This window comes from Passer domesticus, chromosome 7, assembly GCF_036417665.1.
Source record: "Passer domesticus isolate bPasDom1 chromosome 7, bPasDom1.hap1, whole genome shotgun sequence".
In the NCBI taxonomy this organism is placed as follows: domain Eukaryota; kingdom Metazoa; phylum Chordata; class Aves; order Passeriformes; family Passeridae; genus Passer; species Passer domesticus.
Window position 1 is genome coordinate 37,063,090 of NC_087480.1, and position 17,556 is coordinate 37,080,645.

Sequence of the window (17,556 nt, forward strand, 5' to 3'; positions counted from 1 at the left end):
AATTGTGTTGACTTAATGACCAATCCCAGTCCAGCTGTGTCGGGACTCTGGTCTGTCATGGGTTTTTATTATTCATTCTTTTCTACCTTTCTGATGTATCCTTTCTCTATAGTTTAGTATAGTTTTAATATATAATTTCTTTATATAATATAATAATATAATAAATCAGCCTTTGAAACATGGAGTGAGATTAATCTCTTCCCTTGTCCTGGGACCCTGACAACCACAACAAGAGGGGACTTTGGGCATGTCTTGCCCTTCCACATTTCTTTGTGAACAGGGACAAAGCAAAACAAATTGTCTCACTAAAAAATCAGCTCTCATAGAATTTTTTACCATCCCAATGTGTCTGTGGTTGACAGAATGACTGTTCTGATAATTAAACTTTTACACTGGAAGTGATAATTTCTGATACTCGAGCCACATTCATGCATATTCAAAAAGGGATTTGTTTTTGCACACCTCCTGATTGCCATCTCTCAACAAACATCAGATTGTTTCCATTATCAGTTCATAATACCTTTGATGGTAAAAGTCTTTCATTTGCCTAAATGGAAATGAGAATGCAATTATGGATATTTATAACTATGCATAATACAAATTTTTTTCCAACAATCAAGGGACTAAAGTGATGAATTTTGTGTTCTATCTGTTCATATTATAGCTTGCTAAAACCTGCCTTCTACCTACATACATTTTCAAGTAAAATGATAATTCCATCACTGGACATTTTAGGAAACAATTGCTGTGATTATTGAAAGATAAATTATTTACACAATAGCCATCAGTACTGACTGCATAACATTTATATGATTCAACAATTTTTAAGTAACTTATTTATTATTGTTTTTCTCTTTCTAATTTTACTCATTTAAACAAAGTGCAACATTAGAAAAGTACTTTCTATAGGTTTTATCTGATTATCTGAATAATTCCATTTTGTAACACAGTGTGGATACCAGGTTTGGTTGTCTGTAGCTTTTAGGACAGGGATCTAAAGGCCCAGAACCAAAATAATACACACAGTGGAAATAGGAAAAATGTATACATTTGAGAAAATGCTTTTCTCAGTGCTTCACAATTAACTGTAGGGTTATTAATGACACAACCTTTATGTTTAAAAAATAAACTGCATGATAGAATGATAAGTAATTTGTATTGTCTTTTTTTGGCAATATGTTTAAGAAAAGAAACAGGAAAAAAATAAGATTTGGTAATTTTCCAGCATAAAAATGATGAGTTTATTTTCTATCCTCCAGAATACATTTGGAATGGCTCTAATGATTTTAACCAAAGCTTTTGGTACAGATTTGGACTGAATAAAGCATAAAAAGAAGGACTTGATCACAGATAACCTCCAGGATTTTGTTATCAATTTTTCCTTTTGACCCAGTGATATCTTTTCACTGCTTTTTTTTCCCTTTCACTTTAATTCTGAAAGATTTGACAACTTGCCCCTTTGATGACTAAGTACAAACTCTATGCAGTTTTTTATTTACTACTATATGGAAAGATACTTTTCCCCTTCTTTTTCTTTCTATTTTGAGCACCTTGCTTAGTCAGAAGTACAAATAAAATTATGTGTCAGAGAAGATCTGGGTGAGAAAATGGTCACACCAATTTTATGTAACAATGTAAAACAAAAAAGAAAAATCTGCTCAAGGTACCAACTGTTTCTAGAAGGTACATTTGTCCATGAAATATTATAGGTAAAATAATTAAAGAGAGAATGGTCTATGTTTTATTATCCTGTAGCAAAAATCAGTATCTGGGATCTAATATATGAATAATTCTTTTGATTGTAGGGAGAGAAAACAACTTTGCTTTCTCATTTCTCTCAGTGGGAGGTGTTCATTGTCAGCACCTCTGTAGGAAAGATCATATCCTCACTGAATTTGTCTATATAGCAATTAATAACCTATGACTATATAGCAATTAATGACCTTCAAGCTTTAAAGCTTTGCTCTCTTTTCAAACACTCAGGTCATATTTTATTCAACTCAGATGTTTTCTTAATACACTTAAGACAGTTGTCTTTGTCTACAGCTGCCACCTATTCCCAAATTCAGATTAATGTCTATCATGGTTCTGTAATACATGGTCTCCTCAAGTAGGGCAATAATACAACAATGCAGCTTCAATACTGAAAAACAAAACCAAAATATTTACAGCAACAGTAGTTGCTCATTCCCACAACTCTTCTCTCCTCCCTTAGCATTCAACTCTCCCTCCTGCTTGGAGCCTCATCATTTCAGTTTATACATCCGAATGATGAAATACCAGAAGCAATTTCACACACTGTTTCCTTGCATTTGTTCTCATTATTGTTTTTTACTAGAAAACACTTGTGTAGTTTCCAAGGAGGGAGGGCAGTGGCACAGAAGTAGCAAAACTCTTTCTTCTAGGTTGTTACTAGAGTCATGACAAGATGCAAATCAGCACAAGCTGAAACACAGAAAATTCCACTTAAACATAAGGAAAATTTCAGGTTGGGTTGTTTTGTTTCTGTTTTTTTTTTTTTTTTCTTTTACTTTGTGAGAGTGTTTGAATATGGAAACAGGTTATCCAGAAAGGTTGTGGGATCAGTGGGAGGGTTGGTCCAGAGGGTGACCAGAAGTTCTTTCAAACTCAGATCTTCTAAGGTTCTGGAACTCAGATCTTCTAAGGTTCTGGAACGCAGATGATGTTTTTCAGCATTAAGTCAACTTACAGTTTAAAAGACTACAAAATGCCTATGAAATTTTCTCTCCAAAAGAGTGTATGAAATGTTTGAGAGTATGCTAAGATATTAAAATAAACCCCAAACAAGCAAACCAAAGGTTCTGAGATTCTTTCAGCTTGCACTTTGCTAGGAAGTCCTTTACGCTGTTCCCTTCTGATGTAAAGCCAATTATTGCAACTCCCCACCACAACTTACACTCTTAAAAAAGTACTTTTCGAGTTAGTATTTCAATTTGGCATCTACCAAATGTCATGGGTTTTTAATTTAAATAGAGGGAATCACAGAAACTGCACCAAGCTGTAGGTGAGTGTAATTTTCCACAGTTGTATGTCCTCATGGAAAATTCCTTGCCCATGGCAGGAGGTGGAACAAGCTGATAATTGAGGTCTTCTTCAACCCAAACCACTCCATGATTCTCTGATTCTTACAGAGTTAAGGCTAATCTGTTTTCAGGGAGCCCATTGTCTATTCTTTTCAGAACCAATGTTTCACTTCCTGCATTGTCATTCAACTTCCATCTGCTAATATAACCCAACCTTTTGGAGGTCTCTGACTGAACTCATCCTGTTGAAGTTCAAAGCATTTTATCGTCATGGATTGCTGTGTCACACTGATTTGCATTAGGAAATGTTTACAAGAGCTATAACAGCCCTTCAAGTTCTTACCACGTCAAGAGTGACTAAAATTAAGTGTTGTTCAGTGGCAGATGAAATATACATATATATATGCTACACTTTTATTAATATATATATGTTAACATCATTTATTCATGATGGATATGCTCTTAGCTCAAGCCTGTAATTTCAATTCCACAGAGATTTTGGCAGGATACCAGAGTTATTTGAATTCAACAGAAAACTTACATTGACTGTGATGGATAATCATTAAAAACGCAAAAGATTCATAGAATCATCCCAAACAGCCCAATAATTCATAATCTGAGTTCTTTGATGGCATTTAACAGTATCTTTTTGTTTTCTTTTTATGTCTTCCAGAATGTAAGAGATTGGTAGCAAACAGAAGATATTGCACACATTTTCCTCAAGTCCACAGGTAGGCAAATTAATAATTGATCAGAGCTTGAACTGGTACTACAAGTTCTCTTCTTCAAATCTGGTGTGAAAGCTGGAATTGGTTTCCAACACATCTGGGAAATGATGATGATTTCAGATCATATTCAAAATGACAAAACCACACAGATTGGTTCCCTTTACACCAATGTAATATAATAGGAAATGCCAGATACTCATCTGGTTGAGTTCCAAACTTCCATTTTTGAATGATATTTTTTTTACATTTTCCTTGGCTTTGTGATTTTTCCTCTTTCCACCTGAATTCTGTTTATCTTTCAGTTCACAAGGTGGATAACCCAGGAATATTCATTGTATAGCTACCTCAGAAAGACACAGAAATGAATTTTCTCTGTATTTTCTTTAATCTTAATTTTTGGATCAGGCTTTATCAGTGCACTTAATGCATCTGTTCAGTTCCAGGGAAATAGGGGATAAGGAAAGGTGAACATGGGTTTGGAATGGAGATCTGGACTTTGTGTTGGAACCAGGGGAATGATGCGTGGTTTTGTGACACCTCCTAAGGATATACAACTTATCTCACTGTATATTGCTCTGTAATTTGCTTGCAAAAGAATCTGCAGATTTGCCTTTCTGGATTCAGAAATATACCAATTAGGTGGAAAAGACATAGGAAACAAAATGGGAAAATGATAAATCTACTGATAAACAGATGCTGTGTTGCGTGGCTTTTACCCTGTCTTTTAAAATCAGCTTGCAGTTAGACTTAGTAAACAGCATATGCTTGTTGATATAATAGTAGAACTAGTCCAGATTTCTAAGATTTCTCTGTGGCATAGTTATTGATTAACTTGAAGAAAGATGAAAGCTCTTTGGCTCTAAAGATTTGATGCAATGCTATTTTTGTGCACATATATATATATATGCACACACACAAACACACATACACACATATATATATATATATATATATATATATATATATAGTAAGAAGGCTGGAGACAAAAAATAATTTTATTACCTTACAGAAAAAGAAAAAGAAAAAGAAAAAGAAAAAGAAAAAGAAAAAGAAAAAGAAAAAGAAAAAGAAAAAGAAAAAGAAAAAGTGATTGCTGGTCCTTAATATTGTAAATGTATCAAGATCCTGCTTTTATTAAAAGCTCAACCAAGGGGAAATTCCTATCAGTCATGTATATTACTATGATGCCTTAGAGGAATCTGGAGGGATATGAAGCAAATGTCACACTTTTGCGAAAGTGAAAGAAAAGGGAAAGAAACAATTTATCTGTCAGTCTTAAATCAGTTACTTCAATGCTGATCACAGGAATAAGGAATGAAATAATGGAATGCACTGTATAAAAAAAAAAAATTAATGAGTAGTTTCTTCATGAATGTCAATCTTGTGGTTTTGTGTGACACAGCTCTTACCCAGAGTAACACATTATCATACTTAAGGTGTGTTAGTGTGAGTACACCTCAGCTTTGTGCTTCAGATTGTAAATTGATTTGTTTAATTTGCTTAAATGGCAAAATTGTCCTGCTGCCCACAGGAACATGTAAAGTTAGGAGGTACAGTTTCAAAACCTGTTGAAGGTGTTGCTGGGGTTGTTCTTATGGTGGACAGAGTGGGACCCTTTCCTGCTGGCACTTCATCAAAGATCACCTGGATCAGTGCTAAGCAGAAGCTCCAGGGAGTGGATGGACATACAGCTCATCAGGAAGTTGTTTGGGAAGTGCCAGTGCTGAGCTCAAAGCCATAAAGTAACTTTGTGAAATTGCCACGTGAGGGGGAAAAACCCCAGAGCTCTGAGCTGTGGGATCACATATCCCAAAATCATGGAATCATTAACGTTGAAAAAAGGCTTCCAGATCATCAAGTCCAACCTTTGACCACATACACCCAAGCCCATTAAACCATAACACAAAGTTCCATTTCTACATGTTTTTTAGACACCTCCAGGCACGAGGACTCCAGCACTGCCCTAGGCAGCCCCTGCCAAGGCCTGACCACCCTTTCCATGGAGAAATTCCTCCTGATGTCCAACCTGAGCCGCCCCTGGCCCAGCCTGGGGCAGTTCCCTCTCCTCCTGTCCCCGTTCCTGGGAGCAGAGCCTGACACCCTGGCTGTCCCCTCCTGTCAGGAGCTGTGCAGAGCCACAAGGGGCCCCCTGAGCCTCCTTTTCTCCAGGCTGAGCCCCTTTCCATCTCCCTCAGCCTCTCCTGGTGCTCCAGCGCCTTCCCAGCTCTGCTCCTTTCCCTGGACATGCCCCAACCCCTCAGTGCAGAATTCCTAAAGATTGGGCCATAATTGTTCAGGAACCAAAGCTTTGTCATTTGGTTTACAGGTGGCTATACAGGCACTACTTCATATTCTATAAATATGAACCATAAATTTGGAGTACCCAAACCATTTCTGAACTTCAGATGCTTTGAAATTGAGAAGAAAATGATAGAAAAATTCATTGGAGGAATATTGAAACAAGCTCTGTCGAGTGTCTGCCAAAGATTAACTGCTACAAGAAAGAAATAAGGAACCAATCCATGGAAGTGAAAGTTTTCTATCTCTCCAGGCTAACAAACCACTTTTCTTAATCAAGTACATTTTCTGCAGGCTTTACTTAGTCTCACTCTTGAGTGAGTGTCACAGATGACATTAAATTTGATGACTGTAATGTTAAAAGCTCAACAAAATGTGAAATATCATTTCCATGGGAAATGTCAGGTACAGATGTGATCCTCACCCACTATCAGAAAAAAAACCAACTTTGATTCAAGAGCTTTGAGACTCTTTCTTTATTGACCAATCAAAATGACATTTTTATGCATAGGTGAAAACCCCACAACAATTAAAACAATCAATTTCAAGAATAAACTTCCTTTTTGAATTGATGAAACAGTTGAGGGTTTTTTTCTCTTTTATAAAACCAAACTGTCAAACCAGCTATTTTTTTCCCCAGATATATGTGATGCTTTTGCAATGTAGATTTTCAGCTCTTGTTCAGCCATTTCTGGACAACATTTATGCTTTAGGCTTGACTATGTGCTTAAATATAATTTAATTATTAATAAACTAGGTTATGTAAATATATAAAATATTTTGAGTATAGGAAATTTTGATGGAAATTTTCATTATATAAAATTCAGATTTTCCATAATTTTTATAGAAATGAAAATATATTTGTACAAATTAAATGCAGAGTCGCTGTAAATAAGTATAATGGCTCCCAGAATTTAAATATCCAATTGCCTATGTATGTATTAATTACAGTATTTGGGCTGTTGTTTGGGTTTTGTTTTTTTCTGTTTTGGTACTTTTCAGAAAATGACATATGTTGTTTCCAATGTTCTATCCATAACAACTTGAGATCATTTGAGAAGGGTTTCTTATTTCTGATATTTTTCTTCTTAGCAAAGATAAAAATTATAATTATTTTTCTCATGGGCAGAAAGTTTTACATGTCTCAATAAAAAAAAATATAATGGAAGTGTTTTTTCTCATCTCAGTGCCACTTTTAGTTTAGCCAGTCAGGATGTGATATGATGGAAGATTCAAACGTTAAATTCTTCATTAATAAATGTGTTTTCTTGGGAAAAAAAAATAGTTTTGCTGCAAAATTTGCACCAAATGTGTTTGCTGACCCTGTAGAAAACTTAGCATTTAGATGTTATTAAAATTTATTAGTCCTAAAATGGTTTACCCAAGTACAAAGCATATTTTGGTGGTATATTTTACATATAGCTGAATATTGCAATCGAAAATTGAAATATTTTATGTATTTTATGCAGTATTTTAGTTCTAAGAACCCACAACTTAGAGAAACATTGGATCCTTTGGGCAGATTTTATTTCAATGAGTATCTTAGTTTTGTAATTATACATGAAATTGAGATGAAAACAAATTTAAATCATTACAAAGCCACAAAAACCTCTCTGCTTTAATATAATATTTATGTTAATGTAAACTGTGGCTGGCCCTAGATTCCTGGAAGTGTCCAAGGCCAGACTGGACAGAGCTTGGAGGAACCTTGGGCAGGGGAAGGTGTCCCTGCCCATGGCAGTGGTGGCACTGGATGGACTGTAAGGCTCCTTCCACCCCAAACCACTCTGGGCTTCTGGGATTCCATGACTCAGCTCCTTAGCACCGCATTGCTGCTGAAGGTGCTCAGCAGCACTCTCAGTGGGCTGCAGGCCCCTTTGGCTGAGCTCAGGAGGATTTTCCCTTTTCCCTTGGAATACCGTGGCAAACAGGGAGCCTTTCAGGCCCCACCATTCCCCTCTGGGCCAGCACCAAGACATTGACAGCCTCGCAGGGCTGGGCTGCCACCCCATGTGCTGCAGCTGCTGCCAGGCCTGGTCAGGCCTTTGCATGAGGCCAAGCTCTGGTCAGCCTGCGTGGCTCTGTGTCCTCTGGCAAGAGCTCAGTCTGGAGGGACCATGAGGTGCTCTCCTCGTCGGCGTTCCTGCCCAGGTCTGTGTCTTCTGCCCACTCTGTGGATGGGCCAGACCCGAGCTCCTCGCAGCAGGACCCCTCCTCTCCCTGCAGCTCTGCCCGGAGTGCCACGGCTGCTGAGCCTGCCCGCTGCCCGAGATCTTCCCGCTGGCTGGGCAATGGGCTGGGGGTGCAGCAGGGGCTGTGCGGGGCCGCTGCCCGGCTCTGTGCTGCTGCTGCTGCCGGCAAACCAGAGGCGGCAGAAGCTGCTGTCTTTGCCACCCCTTGTGCCTGGGCAGTGGCACTCACGTGCTGCTCCTCGTCGTCTGGCGATCCAGCCAGGGCAGCAGCTGCTGGCTGGGTGTCCGTGGAAGCTGCTGGGGCAGGAGATGTGCTGGGCAGGTCAGAGTCTGCCTCTTCTGCCTCCAGTGAGCCTGGCTCCTGCATGAGGGTCAGGTAGCGGGGGTTGGCCCAGATGGTGTGGATGCTGATGTCCTTGTTCCTCTTCTGCCACCACTCTTGGGCCTTGCTACATTCCCCATTGGACACCGATTGATTTGTGTCTTGGAGGAAGAGCTTCTGGAGTTGTCCTGGGCCGCTGTAGGAGTCCAGCTCATTTGGGTGACAAGAACTGCACTGTGGCAGGCTCTCTTCCCCACTACTGCTGGCTTGGCAAACCTGGGACCAGTTCTGCTCCTCGTTCCCCAGCTCTTTGAGGAATGCCATTAGCACTGACCGTGCTCCACACAGCCGCAGCTCTTCCAGCTGGTAGAGCGAGGGGCTGGGAGTGCGACAGCGCTCTAACGGGTACGGGCCTGCGGGCTTTGTGCTCTCGGGATGGGATCTCTGGGGTTCCTCTGTGCACAGGCGAAGGTTCCAGTGCTCTTCCCATGCTCGGTGTGTAAGGGGCCTGGGGGACCTCTCTTCCTCACTGCTCTGATTTTCCTGACTGCTGCTTGCCTCTGTCAGTCTCTGGAGCAGGCAGTACTCTTCCAGCTTGGGGAAGGGCTGCTCCTCCATCTCTGCTGCTGGCAGGACAGCCCCCAGCTCTGCCCGTGCCCCCTGGTCAGCAACAGCTTCCAGCTGGCCGGGCAAGGGGCTGGAGGCGCAGCAGGGGCTGTGCGGGGCAGCTGCCCGGCTCTGTGCCCCTGCTGCGGGGGCTGCTGCTGCCGTTGCTGAGCCCGTGGCCGGTGCAGGTGCCTGGATATCCTAATAGCAGGATAAATTTGGTTGGATTATCTTTAGTAAAGCCGGTATTTCCTGTCAGGATAATATTAGTTGACACACAGTTTTACGCATCTCAGAGTGCACTGGGCTGTAGTCTAGACGTGTGCTTCTTTTTTTTTAGTTCCTGTTTGCAGTGATTCATCCTCTTACAGTATAGAAAATTATTTATTACAAGAATTATGTTTAAAGCATTTTATAGACCTGATTCTTTGATAGTTTTATGCTGACTGATGTATGATAAGATTGCAAAGCAGAAGTGCCTCACAGGGGAGGATGTGGTTAAGGAAATGCAATTCTTGTGATTAACATGTAAGCACAAAACCAGCTTGGCTTTGAGAATGCTGGATGAATTTGAAATAAATGCAAATATCTTGGTATTTGTGAATATCTGCACTTACAGTGTTGCTGTAAATAAGAGTAGGCCATATCTAACCCAGCTTCTGGAGTGAGAGTGCATTAAAGCCACACTCAGTTGTTGGTTTGTGGGGTATCAAACATCCCAGGGCAGTTACAGGTGAGCCAGACTGCATTGTGTCACCTGCACTCACCCAGTCCTAAAAGGGAAAGGGCACAGGGAACACAGAAACAAACAAACAAACAAACAAAGTCAAAGGCTTTTTCAAGAGGACAAAGCAAAATAATAATAAAAAAGATTGACACTAGACACAGCAAGAAGAGGGCAAAGGGGTTGTGAAGCCTTTGCGTGTCTGCACATGCTAAGATGATTTTCAGCCCTCTCAGGCTGGTACACTTAATTCTTTTTCTATTTGTTATTCTATTGGCAACCAAGCTCCTACACCATGCATTTGTCAGCACTGAATTGCATTTGCTTCATGTCAAAAAACCATCTATAAAGGCTTGCTGCTGCTTTTTGATGTCATTTTGTTTGCCACAGCTCTGAACATTGGAGCATTGACTATGCAGAGAGTATGGGAACAAGTCTGGGGGTATTTTAAAGCTTCACCAAAGAGATGAATGTTGCTTTTTGAGCTTATTAGGGAAAGATTTATGTGAGGAATTTCTGGGAAATTGGCTTGTTGGATCTTTTTTGCCCTCCTGGAAAATTTTGCCCTTTCCAATATTTCTCCAGAAAAGGAAGAACTACTTACAAAGTGGGTATCCTTAACTTTCTAAAAGCTCCTTTTGGCTCAGAGGATTCTTACCACTTCCTATTATTACCATGTTACTAAGATTTAGTAGAATATGCTTTTAGTTTTGGATTTGAAAAAGAACAGGAATTTGTATGTCTCCAGATACTGTCAGTCCACCAGACATCATCTTCTGTGAACATTTGGTAACAGGTCTAAAAATGAGCTGGTTTATTATAGAGAAGAATCAAAACAGTGGATAAAATCCTGCCCTCACCGCTACCAAGAAGTTTGGTTTCTGTCTTCAACAGGTTCCAATTTTATCCTCATATTTTTCATAGGAAGAAAACCTGCATTTTTTCATTGCTGAATGACAAGAGGTTTGTTTATTGTGTGTGGAGCTAAGCTTGTGTTTCAGTCCAGGCTTAGCAATGATCAAAACTCTCAGAGAAAATAAAATAGCAAGAAAAGGCCATTACTTAGAGCCACTAAAATTACCCAAAATTCAGGAATCAACAGTGAACTAACTTCCATAAAACTACTCCCATCAGCCTCCTGCCCATAACAAAGCTGATTCCAGGATCTCCATGTGCCAGTGTAGAGTCAATATCAAAAATCTTGAGACTGCCTTTAATACCAAGTAACTTGATCCTGGATATTCCCTCTATGTTCAGGTGAAACTTGCTGTTCAAGAGGTGCAGAGAACCAAGGAAACTCCTGTTTTCTCTTTCAGAGCTATGAGAAATGTGTCAAAGTCTGTCTTACACATTATGCACTACAAATTCCATCTGCCCATTTAGCAAGCTCAGAGTGATTAGTTCAGAAGTTGATTCTCCTTGTGCAAAAACAGGTAAAAATCAATCAATGTAATTGGGATGCTGGAGTTGATGCAGCCATCAAATGGAAATACCATGCTCCTCAAAGAATTGCATCACAGTAGAGGAAAAAAATGTTTTAGAATTAAATGGAGTCTTTTAATCTTCACAAAACAGCCCCAGCTTTTCAGGTGCTCTGAGAATATCTAAGCAGACAGTTTAATAAATTAGACTTAACAAATCTTTTTTATAAAAATGAGTTGGAGACATTTGGTCAGAAGGGTTCCAGATAGCTTTTTTTCCCCCTGTATTTCCTATACTTTGGTGTTGTCCTTTAGAATTCAGATTTTTTTTTCCCTATCTGAATGTATGGAGAGAAGAAATATTGATTTTAATAACTATATTACTTGAAAGGATGCCCACATTCAATTTACTAAAATCAGATTCCCTACCTACTCTGAACAGACAGTAACAACATGATCCTGTTCTAAGGAGCAACAGAAACGCCTAACAAAACCTAGATTTAGTTTTTATTGAAATTATTGCAAATATTTGGTGACATGTTCAGTAGGTGAATTTATATAAGTACATGCATGCACAGAATGTATGTAGGAATCACAGCATCTAAGAGTGATTTGGGTTGGAAAGGAACTTTCAAGATAATCTCATTCCAAAACAAGGAGCTGCCCATGGGCAGGGACAGCTTCCACTAGCCCAGATTTGTTCCATGCCCCATCCAGCCTGGCCTTGGACACTTCCAGGGATTCAGGGGCAGCCACAGCTTCTCTGGGCACCCTGTGCCAGGGCCTCCCCATTGTCATAATAATAATAAAAAAGTGGTCTCTATACAAATCCAAATTTACCTTCTTTTGGGTCAAAAGAGTTGCCCCAGTCTTGTCACTACAGTCCTGGAGGTGGATATGGATATGCAGAATATATAGATTTACATGGAAACAAATGGATGCCAGAGAAAGAATTGTGGTCTATATAAATATCTATATATTTCATATGTAATAAAAATAGGCAAAACATGTTTTCTTTGTGATTGTGGCAGTTAAGGAAAACCTTCTGTGCTCTCGTCTGGGAGAAAATGTGTTAAGTAAAATATGAAGTTTTAAAAGGCCTACAACTAAAATGTAGGAAATAAACACCTGTCTCCCCCGTTAAAAACAGTAGCAACATTTCTAATGTCCCTCAGGTTGAAAGAGGTTTTAAAGTGTCTTTTTTCTCACTAGGTTATTAATTCATGAGATTTAAGCCTTTCTCAGACTGCCTGAGCAGTGTTTTCCTCATTCCTGCACATCACACAACTTAGAAAAATCTATGCAATATTTGCATGAACAGTGTTTGCATTGGTAACTGTGTTTGTACTGTGTGGGGTCCTGAAATCCACACCTTCAAAGGTGATTATGTACCTAATGTCCACAAAAGTTCCAGTGAAATCAGTCATGGTCTCTCACAGTAGATATTTCAAATGTATGGGTTTGTAAAAAAGGGTCTATTGCACTCATGAATTAATCTCCACATAACAGTTATTTAGATTTAAACTGTATAAAACAGAGGGTTTCTTTATTTTCCCCCAAAATAAAACAAATATATGTAAGAAGGTGGTGATTCACACTACAAGTGGCATTTCTAGAAGCTCCCATTATTAGTACTAAAAATGCTTTACCATCTGTCTCCTTCTCTCTTCACTCATTTATTTTGCTGCCTGCAGTCACGTTATTTGCTTTTTGAAGAAAGAGCAAAGTTGGTGTAAGGAATGCAGAGATCCTGGTCCTGGAAGCACTCTCCACCTTCTGCCTCCTGTTCCCTGAGTGAGCTGCTTTTGCATGGGATCACATGCTCTGATGATGCAGACCATCAGTACTGACACAAGCTAAAAATAACTCAAACACCAGATTGCATCTCCTGTCAAAGTGTTCAATAACTCGTAAGTGAAAACTTTTCATTTTCATTTTGCCCAATTCCAGCTTCATATTAAAAGGAAAAAAAAAAAAAGAGAGAAAAAAAATCCAGGCAAAACTCCCTAAATAAATCTTATGAAATAAAAACCAAAAATCAGCAACAGAAAAAATCACTGATGGTTTTTATGGTTTTTTTCCATTGCTTTGTTTGTCCTGCTCTCATGGACACATTTCTTTAGAACTCTCTGGGGTATCTTTCTCTGAGCAGGTCCTTTAATAACACCCACATAAAAACTGCTGCAGAGTAAAAAAAACATATTGCAAACACATACAAACAAACCAAAGTTACTACTGCCCAAGTAAGTAGTTTAATTAAATAGAAGATATGTCATGTTGGCAAAGCAGCTTCAGAAATTAAATGAATCAAATTAGAAATGTATGGATTTGTGGGTACAAACCAAAAAGAAACATTCTGCTGTTAGCAAGATAGCTTGCCTTATGTGAATATCAAAATTGGTTGCAAGCTTTGGCTTCATCAGAGTATGTAAACTCAGCTAAGCACAGCAACAAGAACTCCATGAGTTTAATAAATACTCTTTATTTCGCTTCTTAAATGGCAGTGGGTGAAAAAGACCCATTATGAGTGTTACAATACTGAAAATTAAAGATGTGTGCATGTGTAACACACAGAGAAACATGCACAGGAATGGTAAATTGGCAGGAAATAGGGTCATTTTCCACAATGTAACAGATTACTTTTGGCATATATAATCATTAACTAGAATATTCACAAATGTCATTAATTGCCTGTTTGGTATCTTGCTAAAACTGGAAGCCATAAAACCCTGTTCAAACAGAATTCAGCCTTCCTGACTCATCTCCCTACAACATAACAAGATTCTTTACCCCTCCCCAGCTACCAGATTGTTGTCACATCCAGGTTTTGGTTATTTTATCTGTCCACAGCGAGTCAACAATGATCTTGGTATTTTAAACACAGTTGCATCCATATTGAGGTGGAATTCAGCAGCCATCTGGTCCTTGGAAAAGGAAGATGTTAGCAGTGCATAGATAAATCAAGAAAAAATATAAATAAATATTTTAAAATAGACTTCTTTTTTGTTGGTTTAAATTTCTTTCTTAGAATGGTGAATCAGAATGCATGGTTTTAGAATAAACAGTTGTAAACAAACTCCAACTTCTCTTAGTGTTCAAATGCTAAGAGTCTATCAAGATGAAGACAAAACTTGGTATCAGTTTCAAACCTGCAAGCAATTTGCCAGACACACAAATAAAATAAACATAATCCTCCACCTCTAAGCCCCTGGTCTGACAGGAAACCTCCTGATCAGCCTTTACACACAGAAACATGACCATGGCATAAAGGATAAGGTTTTCCTCTGGCATAGCAATCCATTTGGGAATCAGCAGAGCCGCCGTGGTGAATATGCAGTGATTGATGAGGATTTGTGCTTGGAGTGTGCTAATGAACAGCAATCCACTAGTGCAAACATACAATTTCTCAGTCATTACCTGTACATTAACATTTGATTTCATATCTTGTCAACATTGAGTACAAATGAACTCAGAGCTGGAGAAAATCTCCTTTGGAGATTCCTCAGAAGGAAAAATACCCTAAATCTTTGTCTTAGGTTACCTGGGGATGTGTATTCTGTCCCCATCTGTCAGGGGTGGGGCAGCTATCCTCTGTTCATTGGGCAAGTTTCTTTATCTCTTCCACCACCAATCCTCCCTCCAGAAGACCTCTTCTGTTCATGGGCCATTAATTATTAATTATCTTGTGTTCATGGCCACTGAGTGTCCCTGCATGGCTGATCAAATCCCATCATCCCATGGGGAGATGCTCCACCCAGGGGAGGAGCCAAGCATTCCTACCGGGATACAATCTGAGTCTGGAACACCCCAGCAGCCTTTGCCCACTGCATTCCCAGAGGAAGAGCAGGCCCATCTCCAGCAGCCCTGGAGCTTCACAGGAAAACTCCCCCCTTGTGCAGGATCCCTGCTCCAGCAGAAGCACAGCTGGCACTGCAGGAGGGCTGAGCCACCATGGGATGGGACTGTGCCACCACCCTGATCCACAGGGTGCCAGGGCCTGTTCTGACTCTGGCAGTATTGTTTTGTATTACTGCATTTTTTATTTTATTTCAATTTTCTTACCTAGTAAAGAACTGTTATTCCTATTCCCATATTTTTGCCTGAGGGCACATTAATTTCAAAATTATAATAATTTGGAGGGAGGGGGTTTACATTTTCCATTTCAGGGGAGGCTTCTGCCTTTCTTAGCAGACACCTGTCTTTTCAAACCAATAGAATCTTAAAAGAATGTAAAAAAGCAGGTGAGTTCACTGCTCAAGAGCTATTCTGCTGAAGGCTCTGGTAGTGAACTCCTTTCTTGGCAGGACAGCCTCACCTGTGTCTGCCTTCTTCGTGATGCCTGAACTGTATTTCTGTGCCTGGACCTCTTTTAACCTCTACAAATGCCAATTTCTTTAGTCTCTATAAAGCAAAATGACAGAGATAAAAATGCTGTCTAAAGCCAGCAGATACTGAAACTCTGAAGATAGATATTTACTCTAAGACTCCTTATTCCTGGGAAATAATCCTAGCAGCAAGGGAAGTGAGTAAGAGATGGAATTACAAACACAAAAAATCATCTGCTGACAATAGATGTGCATAATAAATTCTGTAAAGGTTTTATGAACAGTGAAGATCTTAGGGTCTATAGCACAAGATAAAAATAGCATTAATATCCCCAAGAATCCTGAATACCTTCTTTTTCCTGGTGCTGTCATACAGCTGCAGAATCCCACAGTGGTTTGATTAGGAAGGACCTCACATAGAACTATTTCCTCCCAACTGCCCATCTAAACCAACCCTTCTAAACTGGAATATTCACCGTTCTTTCTTATAATTTCCCAGTTTAAATTGGAACTATGTGACCATTTCAGCCTCTTATGAAAGTATATTCCAACAGCTCATGTCTAGAGTTTTTTTCCTCGGTGTCAGGGTTGTGACCTTTACTAATTCAATAACAGTAATTTACTAATACAAGTGATTTTTATTGCTGGTCATTATCACAAATATAAACAAGGTTAGATAGCCTGGGAATGAGTGACTCAAACACTTTATGTCTTCAAATAATGAAATTTTAGGTGTCAAAACACAAGTTTTGAGGAGATGAGTGCTGAGAGAAGCAGCACTACTATTATAGATACCACATGGAAAAGAACTACAGAAGGAAATAACTATTTATTTGGTTTTGTCTGGTTTTATCTGGTTTCAAGATCCCAATTGATCCAAGAACAACTAAAATTTGGACTGTTATGGAAGGATTAGCATTCTGAAAAATAATTTATTTATAAAGTACAAACTGTGAACAACAATACCACAGGGATATTTTAATTTTCAGAGAAATTTACTGGTTTGGGTCTTTGCTTCACTTATTTCCTGATGTCCACCTGGATTTTCAGTAAGCACATTTCAAAATCAACCCTCCTTTGCTGGTATCTGTCAGTAAGAACGAAACCCCTAGAGAAGTGATATCTGGAATTATTTCTGTTTTCCAAAAAACCAAGAAGAAAGACTGTTGTGTTTTCCAGCTTTCTTTTATGATTCTTTTTATACTACTTTCTTCTAGGCTAATTTTTTTGTTACAAAAAACCTGCCTTTTAGGCTGCAGTTGTCATTAGTGAATCTCTGTAGTCTTCTGGATTTGCAAACCTAAAATGCAAATTTAAAGAGCATGATTAAGCATATTCTTTCCAAACACATAATTATTAATTGCTGATCAGAGGTTTTACAAATGGAATTAAATGCACTATTCAGCTGCCTATACTTGGAGAAAACATCTCAGCTTTGAATTATATTGGGGCAGTTACCGTGACAATATTATGTGAAGAATCTGTAATAGAGAGTTACAATCATAATTATTGTTGTTGTGTGACAACAGTTTTTCAAATGGGTCATTGCAGCCATGGAACAAAGTTCTTCATTTAAAGTAAAAGATGTGGGAAAAAGAGGGGATCATCTCTTAAAACATTTTCTATTGCAAATAAAATTTCATTATTTAAAGACACAAAGTGTTTCAGTCACTCATCCCCTGGCTATCTAACATTGTTTATATTTATGATAATGACCCACAATAAAAATAGTTTGTATTAGTAAATTACAGTTATTGAAGTAGGAAATATCACAACCCTGACACTGAAGAAACAGAGCATATTAAATGTGCTGAGGAAATATATATTGATGAGAGATAGAGGAAAATGTTCTCAAACATAGAATAGGTATAGATGGAATTAGGAAGGAATTATTCC

General features: G+C 38.9%; 1 long non-coding RNA gene across 2 annotated transcripts; it reads left to right on the plus strand.

Annotated features, from left to right (window-relative positions):
• Positions 1–8,148: 8,148 nt before the first annotated feature.
• On the plus strand, positions 8,149–14,324 carry LOC135304870 (uncharacterized). Of its 2 annotated transcripts, none has more exons than XR_010366099.1 (4): positions 8,149–8,221; positions 11,231–11,347; positions 13,030–13,245; positions 14,186–14,324. It is a non-coding gene; the product is annotated as an uncharacterized LOC135304870 (long non-coding RNA). The 2 variants fall into 2 exon arrangements; XR_010366100.1 differs by lacking the exon at positions 8,149–8,221 and adding an exon at positions 8,549–8,584.
• Positions 14,325–17,556: the final 3,232 nt, after the last annotated feature.